The sequence below is a fragment of the Pinus tabuliformis genome, chromosome 8, assembly GCF_031772625.1.
Source record: "Pinus tabuliformis cultivar Carrire ecotype Pingquan chromosome 8, CPIR1, whole genome shotgun sequence".
NCBI lineage: Eukaryota > Viridiplantae > Streptophyta > Pinopsida > Pinales > Pinaceae > Pinus > Pinus tabuliformis.
This window is the reverse complement of record NC_142294.1, coordinates 1,360,636,474-1,360,647,930: the sequence shown is the minus strand read 5'-3', so window position 1 is coordinate 1,360,647,930 and position 11,457 is coordinate 1,360,636,474.

Genomic DNA, 11,457 nt, shown 5'->3' with positions numbered 1-11,457 from the left:
TGTGCAGATTGGAGGAGGGCACACACTTGAGTATGGTGATACTTGGGTGGACTTCTCATGGCCGAAACCAAGAGGAAGTCTTGGTGGAACCTTTAGTGGGGGAGCCATGGTGGAAGGAACTCATGAGATGTTGATATGGTTGGGTGACCGAGTTCACTAGACCGATTTGCAGGCTTGGATGAGGATGACCAATTGTTGTGATAGGTCTACCTAGTTAGACAACATGGGAAACTTGAGTCATGGACATCGAGTTGAAGACATGGAGCATGGCAGCCTTATGTAGAGACATTATGCAGGAGCACTTGTAGAGGTGTTACTTATGGGCATCCAATGAGGAGTGCCAAGGTAGGGATGTTTTGCAGGTGGATTTGTTGATGTGACATGGAGATGTTTTATTTATGAGCTGATGGAGAGGTTGTGCACTCTTATACAACAAGGCCATGGACTGGTTGGATTTGTGAGCAAACTATGGAACATTCCTACTACATGAAGAGTTGAGGCATCTTGCAGAGACCTTTGGGCCGAGACATGTATGCTTGCTAGAGTGTTGGTTGGAGATGACTCATGGAGCACATGATGACATAAGGTTGTGACTTTTGAGAACTTCATATTATGGTGGACTTAGAGGATCTGATGCATTGAGGAGCTAAGGTCAGGGACTTTCATGCAGGATGGGCTTCATACTTTTGAGTACATGTATGGGTGTGCTTGAAAGAGTGACTTGATGAGGAGGATCGATACGAGACACTTTGGAGTGATGGAGTTACAACAATGATGATGCCTTGGTGGGAACACTTTGGCATGGGTTCAGCCAAGACTTAACCACTTATGATACACGGGAGATGAGACAACTGTATACTCATTTCCTTGGCAGACTTGAGGGATGACACATTACAGATATGATGGAGGTTGCTTCATGGACCTGGATGTGGCACATCGAGAGTCGAGTTTGATGAGAGGATCTCTTCATATTAAGGAGATGGATTTTACACATATGGATGATGATGTTTGATAGATACGACTAATTTCATGTAGCAAATTGATACCAAACGTCATGGACAACATGTTACAGACAAGATGGAGTTTACTTCATGGACCTGGACATGGCTTATTTAGGTGGAGATGGATTCTTGATCGAGTTGGTGTTGTGACAAGAGTCTGAGAAATGATTGATGACGTCATGAGGATGTGCATTCTCACGGTTTGAGCGTGACAGTTGGATTATCTACCCGACTAGTTCAAATCGTTGGGCTCGAGTAGTGTACAGAGATGTGTTAGCATTGTGTTGAAGTATCATGGCAGCAGTTCACACTATGACGATACATGGTGGAGTCGACACGATATGTCGCAGTAAATATGCAGCTTGAGTTGGAGGGACCAGCCTTCCATAGTGGGAGCAGCATGTGGAGATTGCGACGGGTGTGGTTGATGATCATGGATTGAGGAGACTTTCCGATGTATGACATACCAGTGGTTTATATGGAATTGGTAAGGATATCTTGGTGAAAGATGGTTGCTGGGATGAGTGATTGTCGAGGATGACAATGATTTCAAGTGAGGGAGAATGTAAGGACCACAAGCTGCAAGCGAATGCGCGCGGAGGTGACGAGTTGAAGAGCTGCGGCACGGTGGGAGAAATGTGTGAAATGTGACCAAGTGTGGAAGCATTTGGATATATAGACTGTGGGCGGTCCCGACGGGCGGGCAGGCCAAAACAATGACACATGAACGTTGGGTTGGCCGTTGGGCGAGCTGACCCATTCAAGAAATGAAATGATGGGTTGGCCAACATAAGGATGTGACTCTTCAAACGTTGGGTGAGCCATATATATATATATATATAATAGCTTTGGCATGGAGCTAAGTCATCAAGCAACCAACGTACAAAACTTCCAAGTGTGGAGCAAAGGGTGCGAGCAGTTTGAAGTCTGAACAAGGCGTAGTGTAGGTGGTTAGGCCAAAGCACTCATGCCGAAAAAAAGGTGTGAGCTGAGGTATAGGTTGAGGGCACTGTAGGGCAAGCCAGGGCACATGGGAAAATGCACACGGGGTTGTTGAACAGATCGTTCAGGGAGTCGTTCAGAGGGCTGAACGAACGGTCATTCAAGGCTGAAAGAACGTGAAGAAAGTCGTTCGATGGATCATTCGGAGGTCGTTCAAAGGATCGTTCGAAGGTTGTTTGAAAGTCATTCAGAGGTCATTCAGAGGTTGTGCAGGAGGTCGTGCAGGAGTTCGTTCAGAGAACCATTTGAAAGGTCATTTGAGGGCATGGAAGGGTGTCGCAGGGCACCCGCCCAAAAGACACGAGTTGGTGAACGGTGGATCGTGCGAAGTCTTGAATGGGTGCACAGTGAATGACTCACCGGTGGAGACTTGGTGATTTGGGCAACACCCACCGGTGGGCGAGTTGGGTGTTCGGTGGGAGCGGCCGACGAGTTAGACGAGTTGAACGAAATGCATTCAGGTGAACGTGCGAAGGCAAACGAGGAGTTGGGCAAGAATCATTCGGACGACCGTGTGGGCGTGCCGACGAGCTGGTTGAACGCGTTGTGTTGGTGAATGTGAAAAATATTCTAAGTGTAAATATGGGGTTTCCTCAGGATTGAACTTGTATATTGTAAACTGTTGTTATTATTATTATTACAGGCAGACTCATTACAGGGAGTTGCCCCTCCCAGTTATACTGTTGTGCATTTATGTTAATGCTGATGAATGTTTAACTGTTGTGTTATAATGAATGAAAGTACTTGGTAAAAGAGAAAAATAAACTAAGTATAGAAGTAAGGCGTAGTCCATGACCGTGAATATTGGTGAAAATAAAGTGGTTGGCGGTGTCGCACCTCCTATAGTGCGGTTGGAAGAGTACTGTCGGTGTAGGGTCGTGATAGGGGGTATCAGAGCTGATGAAATACGAAGAAGAAGCTGATCCCACTGCACTAACGTGACAGGTGGTATCAGAGCTGATTCAGAAATCTAGAAGGTGATTCAGGTTTGCAAAGGGAAGTGTAATAGTTCGTGAGAGGTTTAGCAGGGGTGAAGCTTCGTTCTTGGGCCAAGCTGAACGACAAGACATAGTGGGTTTGGAAGAATGTGAAGGGAAGCTCTTGTTGACCTTATATAGGTTGAAGCAGACGAAAGAAGAGAACCCATGAATTCGAGATAAACTTGAAGTCTTGGAAAGGAATGTTGAAGACGAACTTCTTCGACTTGGTTGGGCAATGGAGCAGGATGAAGCTACAGATTGCGATGACGAAGAAGAGGAAGCCGTGATGATTGAGGATGTTGCAGATATGACAACGATAGAGGAGGAACTTGAAAGTGTTCAAGTTGGACTAGGATCGTGCAGTTTACAGACATTGGTGGATGAGGAAACTCACCTGGAGGAGCCTCATGATGAAGTAAGTACTTATACTTGTGTTTCAGTGAGACCTTTGGAAGATGAACCATATGAAGGGAAGAGAAAAATAAATTTTCCAATGCAAGGGAGGATCTTACCATGGATGTCTACGAAGAGGCCGTGTATGGAAAGGCAAGAATCCTTGATTGTTGGACGACTTGTTGAGGATGTTTGTGACCTTATGGTAGAAGGTGCAAAGGCCCGTGACAAGGGAGGAACGTGATGATCATTGCGGAGGAATGGGTCATGCTTTAGCCTAGGGAAAATTTTAAGAACCCCCCTAAATTTATAAATATAATAAATGGGCGAATCTCCATGGTATATAAGAAAAATGGAAGGCGATTTTATCAATAATATAATATGTAAATATAACCTTTTGGCGAATCTTTCACCAAGCATGGCGAATATTTTACTCAATTATAAAATCTTGTAAGATCTTGGCGAGTCTTTCACTAAATAATAAAACTTTGTAAAGTCCTAGTGAATCTTAGCATAGGCTACATGCTAGTTTAATTCCCCCATTTAAATAGGCTACATTCCAGGTGAATACCATGGGTCAATACCATGTGCCATTTTGGTGAATACCATGGGTCAATACCATGTGCCATTTTTATTTTTATTAATTCTAATATTATGGTTAATAATGGTTTTTGCATGGTATTAATAACAATCTATTCCATGGTATTTGTCCCATAGTATTTTGGCCAGAGGTTTCACCTAAATATAACCCATTTTTTGAGTGTTCGTAAATATAAGGTGACTTATGGAGTAAATATAAAAAAATGTTTTATTTATTTATATTTTTATTAATTTACCATACCTCTTTTACAAATATGGTATTTGGCCCATAGAATTCACTTAAATAAAACCTCTTTCTTGAGCCTTCATAAATAGAACGAGGGTTATGGACTAAATATAAAAAGAGGTTTTATTTATTTACGATACGTCTAGTTTATTTATATTTTTATTTATTTACCATACCTTTTGAGTAAGTATAAAAAGACGTTTTATTTATTTACCATACCTCCACTTTACTTATATTTTTATTTGTTTACACCCTTACATGTATATAGGGTGACTTATGGAGTAAATATAAAAAATGTTTTATTTATTTACCATACCTTTCATTTATTTATATTTTTATTAATTTACCATACCTCTTTTATAAATATGGTATTTGGCCCATAGGATTCACTTAAATAAAACCTATTCTTGAAAATGGGCGAATGGATTCACTTAAATAAAATCTATTCTTGAAAATGGGCGAATGGAAGGTTGTAAGTCCTAATTTCAAGGGCTAAATTTACCTTTTTTACCCTCTCCCTTAAAATAAGGTGGGCTATTTGAGGTGATTTGTAAAAATGTACTATGATACAAAATATTCGCCCACTAAAAATTTAAAACCCCTTAATTTCGCCAAAGGGCGAACATTCGCCCCTAAAATTATCCTTGCTTTAGCCACATGGAGAATTGGCTAAGTGCCCAGCATGACCTCATGTGCAGATTGGAGGAGGGCACACACTTGAGTATGGTGATACTTGGGTGGACTTCCCATTGCCAAGACGAGGAGGAAGTCTTGGTGGAACCTTTAGTGGGGGAACCATGGTGGAAGAAACTCATGTGCTGATGATATGGTTAGTTGACCGAGTTCACTAGACCGATTTTTAGGCTTGGATGAGGATGACCAATTGTTGTGATGGGTCAACCTAGTTAGACAACATGGGAAACTTAAGTCATGGACATCAAGTTGAAGACATTGAGCATGGCAGTCTTATGCAGAGAAATTATGTAGGAGCACTTGTAGAGTTGTCACTTATGGGCATCCAATGAGGAGCGCCAAGGCAGGGATGTTTTGCAGATGGATTTGCTGTTGTGACATGGAGATGTTTTATTTATGAGTCGATGGAGAGGTTTTGCACTCTTGTACAACAAGGCCATGGACTGTTTGGATTTTTGAGCAGACTATGGAACATTCCTACTACATGAAGAGCTGAGGCATCTTGCAGAGACCTTTGGGCCGAGACATGTATGCTTGCTAGAGTGTTGGTTGGAGATGACTCATGGAGCTCATGATGACATAAGGTTGTGACTTTTGAGGACTTCATATTATGGTGGACTTAGAGGATCTGATGCAATGAGGAGCTGAGGTCATGGACTTTGATGCAGGATGGAGTGCATACTTTTGAGTACATGTATGGGTGTGCTTGAAAGAGTGACTTGATGAGGAGGATCGATACAAGACACTTTGGAGTGATGGAGTTACAACGATAATGATGCCTTGGTGGCAACACTTGGGCATTGGTTGAGTCGAGACTTAACCACTTATGATACACGGGAGATGAGACAAGTCTATACTCATTTCCTTGGTAGACTTGAGGGATGGCACATTACAGATATGATGGAGGTTGCTTCATGGACCTATATGTGGCACATCAAGAGTCATGACACGGGAAGGGTGGGTTGACCGGTGGGCGAGCTGACCTGTTCAAGAAATGAAACGATGGGTTGGCCAACATAAGGACGCGAAAGTTCAAACATTGGGCAAGCCATATATATAGAATGACTTTGGCGTGGAGCTAAGTCATCAAGCAACCAGTGCACAAAACATCCAAGTGTGGAGCGAAGGGTGCGAGGAGTTTGAAGTTTGAACAAGGCATAATGTAGGTGGTTAGGTTGAAGCACTCACGTCGAAACAAAGGTGCAAGCTAAGGTGCAGGTCGAGGGCACCGCAGGGCGAGCCAAAGCACACAGGCAGACGCACACGGGCTTGCTGAATGGATTGTTCAAGAAGTCGTTTGGAAGGTTGAACGAACGGTTGTGCAGGGCTGAATGAATGGTCGTGCAGGGCTGAATGAACATGCAGAAAGTCATTCGGTAGACCATTCATAGGTCGTTTAGAGGATCGTCTGAAGGTCGTTTGAAGGTTGTTCAGAGGTCATTCGGAGGTCGTACAGGAGTTTGTTCGGAAGGTCGTTCGAGGGCATGCAAGGACATGGCAGGGCCCCCGCCCGAATGACACTTGTTGGTGAGTGGTGGATCGTGCGAAGTCTTGAACGGGTGCACGGTGAACGACTCACCGGTGGAGACTTGGTGAGTTGGGCAACGCCCGTTGGTGGGCGAGATGGGTGTTCGGTGGGAGCGTCCGACGAGTTAGACGAGCTGAACGAAACGCGTTCGGGTGAACATGCGGAGGCAAACGAGGAGTTCGGCAAGAGTCATTCGGGTGAACGTGCGGAGGCAAATGAGGAGTTCAGCAAGAGTCGTTCGGACGACCATGTAGGCGTGCCGATGAGCTAGCTAAACACGTTGTGCCGGTGATTGTGAAAAATATTCTAAGTGTAAATATGGGGTTTCCTTAGGATTGAACTTCTATATTGTAAACTGTTACTATTATTATTATTAAGGGCAGACTCATTATAGGGAGTTTCCCCTCCCAATTATACTGTTGTGCATTTATGTTAATGCTGATGAATGTTTAATTGTTGTGTTATAATGAATGAAAGTACTTGGTAAAAGAGGAAAATAAACTAAGTATAGAAGTAAGGCTTAGTCCATGACCATGAGTATTGGTTAAAATAAAGTGGTCGGTGGTGACACACCTCCTATAGTGCAGTTGGAAGAGTACCGCTAATGTAGGGGCATGACAGGTGGTATAAGAGTTGATGAAATATGATGAAGAAGTTCATCCCATTGCACTAACGTGACAGGTGGTATCATAGCTGATTCAGAAATCTGGAAGGTGATTCAAGTTTGCAAAGGGAAGTGTAATAGTTCGTGAGAGGTTTAGCAGGGGTGAAGCTTTGTTCTTGGGCCAAGCTGAACAAGAAGACATGGTAGGTTTGGAAGAATGTGAAGGGAAGCTCTTGCTGACCTTATATAGGTTGAAGCAGATGAAAGAAGAGAACCCACAAATTTGAGATAAACTTGAAGTCTTGGAAAGGAATGTTGAAGATGAACTTCTTCGACTTGGTTGGGCAATGGAGTAGGATGAAGCTGCAGATTGCGATGACGAAGAAGAGGAAGCCGTGATGTTTGAGGATGTTGCAGATATGACAACAATAGAGGAGGAACTTGAAAGTGTTCAAGTTGGACCAGGATCGTGCAGTTTGCAGACATTGGTGGATGAGGAAACTCACATGGAGGAGCCTCATGATGAAGTAAGTACTTATACTTGTGTTTCAGTGAGACTTTTGGAAGATGAACTGTATGTAGGGAAGAGAAAAATCAGTTTGCCAATGCAAGGGAGGATTTTACCATGGATGTCTACGAAAAGACCATGTATGGAAAGGCAAGAATCATTGGCTGTTGCAGGACTCGTCGAGGTTGTTTGTGACCTTATGGTAGAAGGTGCAAAAGCCCATGACAAGGGAGGAACGTGATGATCATTGCAGAGGAATGGGTCATGCTTTAGCCACATGGAGAATTGACTAAGTGCCTGGCATGACCTCATGTGAAGATTGGAGGAGGGCACACACTTGAGTATTGTGATACTTGGGTGGATTTCTCATGGCCGAGACCAGGAGGAAGTATTGGTGGAACCTTTAGTGGGGGAACCATGGTGGGAGAAACTCATGTGCTGATGATATGGTTGGGTGATCGAGTTCACTAGACTGATTTGCTGGCTTGGATGAGGATGACCGATTGTTGTAATGGGTCTACCTAGTTAGACAACATGGGAAATTTGAGTCATGGACATTGAGTTGAAGACATGGAGCATGGCAGTCTCTTACACAGAGACATTATGCAAGAGCACTTGTAGAGGTGTCACTTATGGGCATCCAATGAGGAGTGCCAAGGCAGGGATGTTTTGTAGGTGGATTTTCTGATGTGACATGGAGATGTTTTATTTATAAGCCGATGGAGAGGTTGTGCACTCTTGTACAACAAGGCCATGGACTAGTTGGATTTGTGAGCAGACTATGGAACATTCTTACTACATGAAGAGCTAAGGCATCTTGCAGAGACCTTTGGGCTGAGAAATGTATTCTTGCTAGACCGTTGGTTGGAGATGACTCATGGAGCTCATGATGACATAAGGTTGTGACTTTTGAGGACTTCATATTATGGTGGACTTAGAGGATCTGATGCATTGAGGAGATGAGGTCAGGGACTTTGATGTAGGATGGGGTGCATACTTTTGAGTACATGTATGGGTGTGCTTGAAAGAGTGACTTGATGAGGAGAATCGATACGAGACACTTTGGAGTGATGGAGTTACAACGATGATGATCCCTTGGTGGCAACACTTGGGCATGGGTTGAGCCGATAATTAACCACTTATGATACACGGGAGATGAGACAAGTGTATACTCATTTCCTTGGCAGACATGAGGGATGGCGCATTACAGATATGATGGAGGTTGCTTCATGGACTTGGATGTGGCACATCGAGAGTTGAGTTTGATGAGAGGGTCTCTTCATAATGAGGAGATGGATTTTACACATATGGATGATGATGTTGGATAGATGCGACTGATTTCATGCAGCACATTGATACCAAACATCATGGACAACATGTTGCAAACAAGATGGAGTTTACTTCATGGACTTGGACATGGCTTATTTAGGTGGAGATGGATTCTTAATTGAGTTGGTGTTGTGACAAGAGTCTGAGAAACAACTGATGATGGCATGAGGATGTGCATTCTCATGGTTTGAGCGTGACATTTGGATTAGCTACCCGACTACTTCAAATCGTGGGGCTCGAGTAGTGTACACAGATTTGTTAGCATTGTGTTGAAGTATCATGGCGACAGTTCACACTATGACGATACATGATGGAGTCGACACGATATGTTGCAGTAAGTATGCAACTTGAGTTGGAGGGACCAGCCTTCCACAGTGGGAGCAACATGTGGAGATTGTGACGGGTGTGGTTGATGATCATGGATTGAGGAGACTTTCCGATGTATGACATATCGGTGGTTTATATGGCATTGGTATGGATATCTTGGTGACAAATGGTCGCTGGGATGAGTGATTGTCTAGGACGACAATTATTTCAAGTGCGGGAGAATGTAAGGACCACATGTTGCAGGCGAACGCGCACGTAGGCGATGAGTTGAAGAGCTGCGGCATGGTGGGAGAAATGTGCGAAATGTGACCAAGTGTGGAAGCATTTCGATATATAGACCGTGGGCAATCCCGATGGGCCAATGAGCGGGCAGGCCAAAACGATGACACGCGAAGGTTGGGTCAGCCGGTGGGCGAGCCGACCTGTTCAAGAAATGAAACGATGGGTCGGCCAACATAAGGATGCGACGGTTCAAACGTTGGGCGAGCCATATATATAGAACAGCTTTGGCGTGGAGCTAAGTTATCAAGCAACCAACGCACAAAACATCCAAGTGTGGAGCGAAGGGTGCGAGGATTTTGAAGTCTGAACAAGGTGTAGTGCAAGCGGTTAGGCCAAAGCACTCACGCCGAAATGAAGGTATGAGACGAGGTGTAGGTCAAGGGCACCATAGGGCGAGCCAGGACGCACGGGCAGACGCACACGGGGTTGCTGAACAGATCGTTCAGGAAGTCGTTAGGAGGGCTGAATGAACGGTCGTGTAGGGCTCAACAAACAGTTGTGCAGGGCTGAACGAACGTGTAGAAATTCGTTCAGTGGATCATTAAGAGGTCATTCCGAGGATCGTTCAAAGGTCGTTCGAAGGTCATTCGGAGGTCGTTCGGAGGTCGTGCAGGAGGTTGTGTAGGAGTTCGTTCGGAGAACCGTTTGGAAGGTCGTTCGAGGGCGTGCAAGGGAGTGGCAGGGCACCAACCCGAATGACACAAGTTGGTGAATGGTGGATCGTGCAAAGTCTTGAATGGGTGCATAGTGAACGACTCACCGGTGGAGACTTGGCAAGTTGGGCAGCGCCTGCCGGTGGGCAAGTTGGGTGTTCGGTGGGAGCGCCTGACGAGTTAAACAAGCTGAACGAAACGCATTCGAGTGAACATTCAGAGGAAAACGAGGAGTTGGGCAAGATTTGTTTGGACGACTGTGTGGGCATGCCGATAAGCTGGCTAAACGCGTTGTGCTGGTGAATGTGAAAAATATTCTAAGTGTAAATCTAGAATTTCCTGAGGATTGAACTTGTATATTGTAAACTGTTGCTATTATTATTATTACGGGCAGACACATTACAGGGAGTTGCCCCTCCCAATTATACTAGTGTGCATTTATGTTAATGCTGATGAATGTTTAATTGTTGTGTTATAATGAATTAAAGTACTTGGTAAAAGAGAAAAATAAACTAAGTATAGAAGTAAGGCGTAGTCCATGACCATGAATATTGGTGAAAAGAAAGTGGTCGGTCGTGCCGCACCTCCTATAGTGCGGTTGGAAGAGTACCACCAGTGTAGGGGCGTGAGCCGAGCGATCGAGTAGGCGTTTGGCCTCTGCAAGAGAATTGTGCAGCAATTGCAACCAAATCTTCACGATCTCTGGGGGCACAATCACTTGGAGGGCGGAAATATATTGTACAACAATCTTGAGAGGCCTCAAGTCAAATTGCAGAATGTGATGGGTATCCTCCTTCTTGATAACTTCGGCCATTAGCTGGACCAGTGGGTGGATAATCTCGTTGCCTCTTACCCTGGTGACGACTGCCATGACTTTCTTGTTACTGTTGGAAAGCAACGCTGAGAAAAGGAATGACAGAGCCAGGAGTATATATCTGCTGGTAGCTGAAGAGGGGATGTGATTGAGAGCAAGGGAGGTGGATTGGGCATGGATAATAAGGTAAATAGAAGTAGTTATGGAGCATTAATATAGGTTTAAAGCGATTATGCGATTGGAAATGGCGGAAGCAATCTTGGAGATGAAGCAAAATGACCAGAACTCAAGAAAGTTTATTCGAATCCGAGAGTTTGAAGTAAAAGATAAAGGGAGAATAAGCCTTTGCTTTTATTTGTGTTGAAGAGGGGCCAATGTATATCGTATTGAGAATAAAGTGGCTCCTGACCCATGTTGAAATGGCATAATTAAAAGCATCAAAGTAAATGACAACTGGAAAATAAATCTTTGCTTTTATTTGTGGCGAAGAGGGGACAATGTTGGTGATATTGAGAAT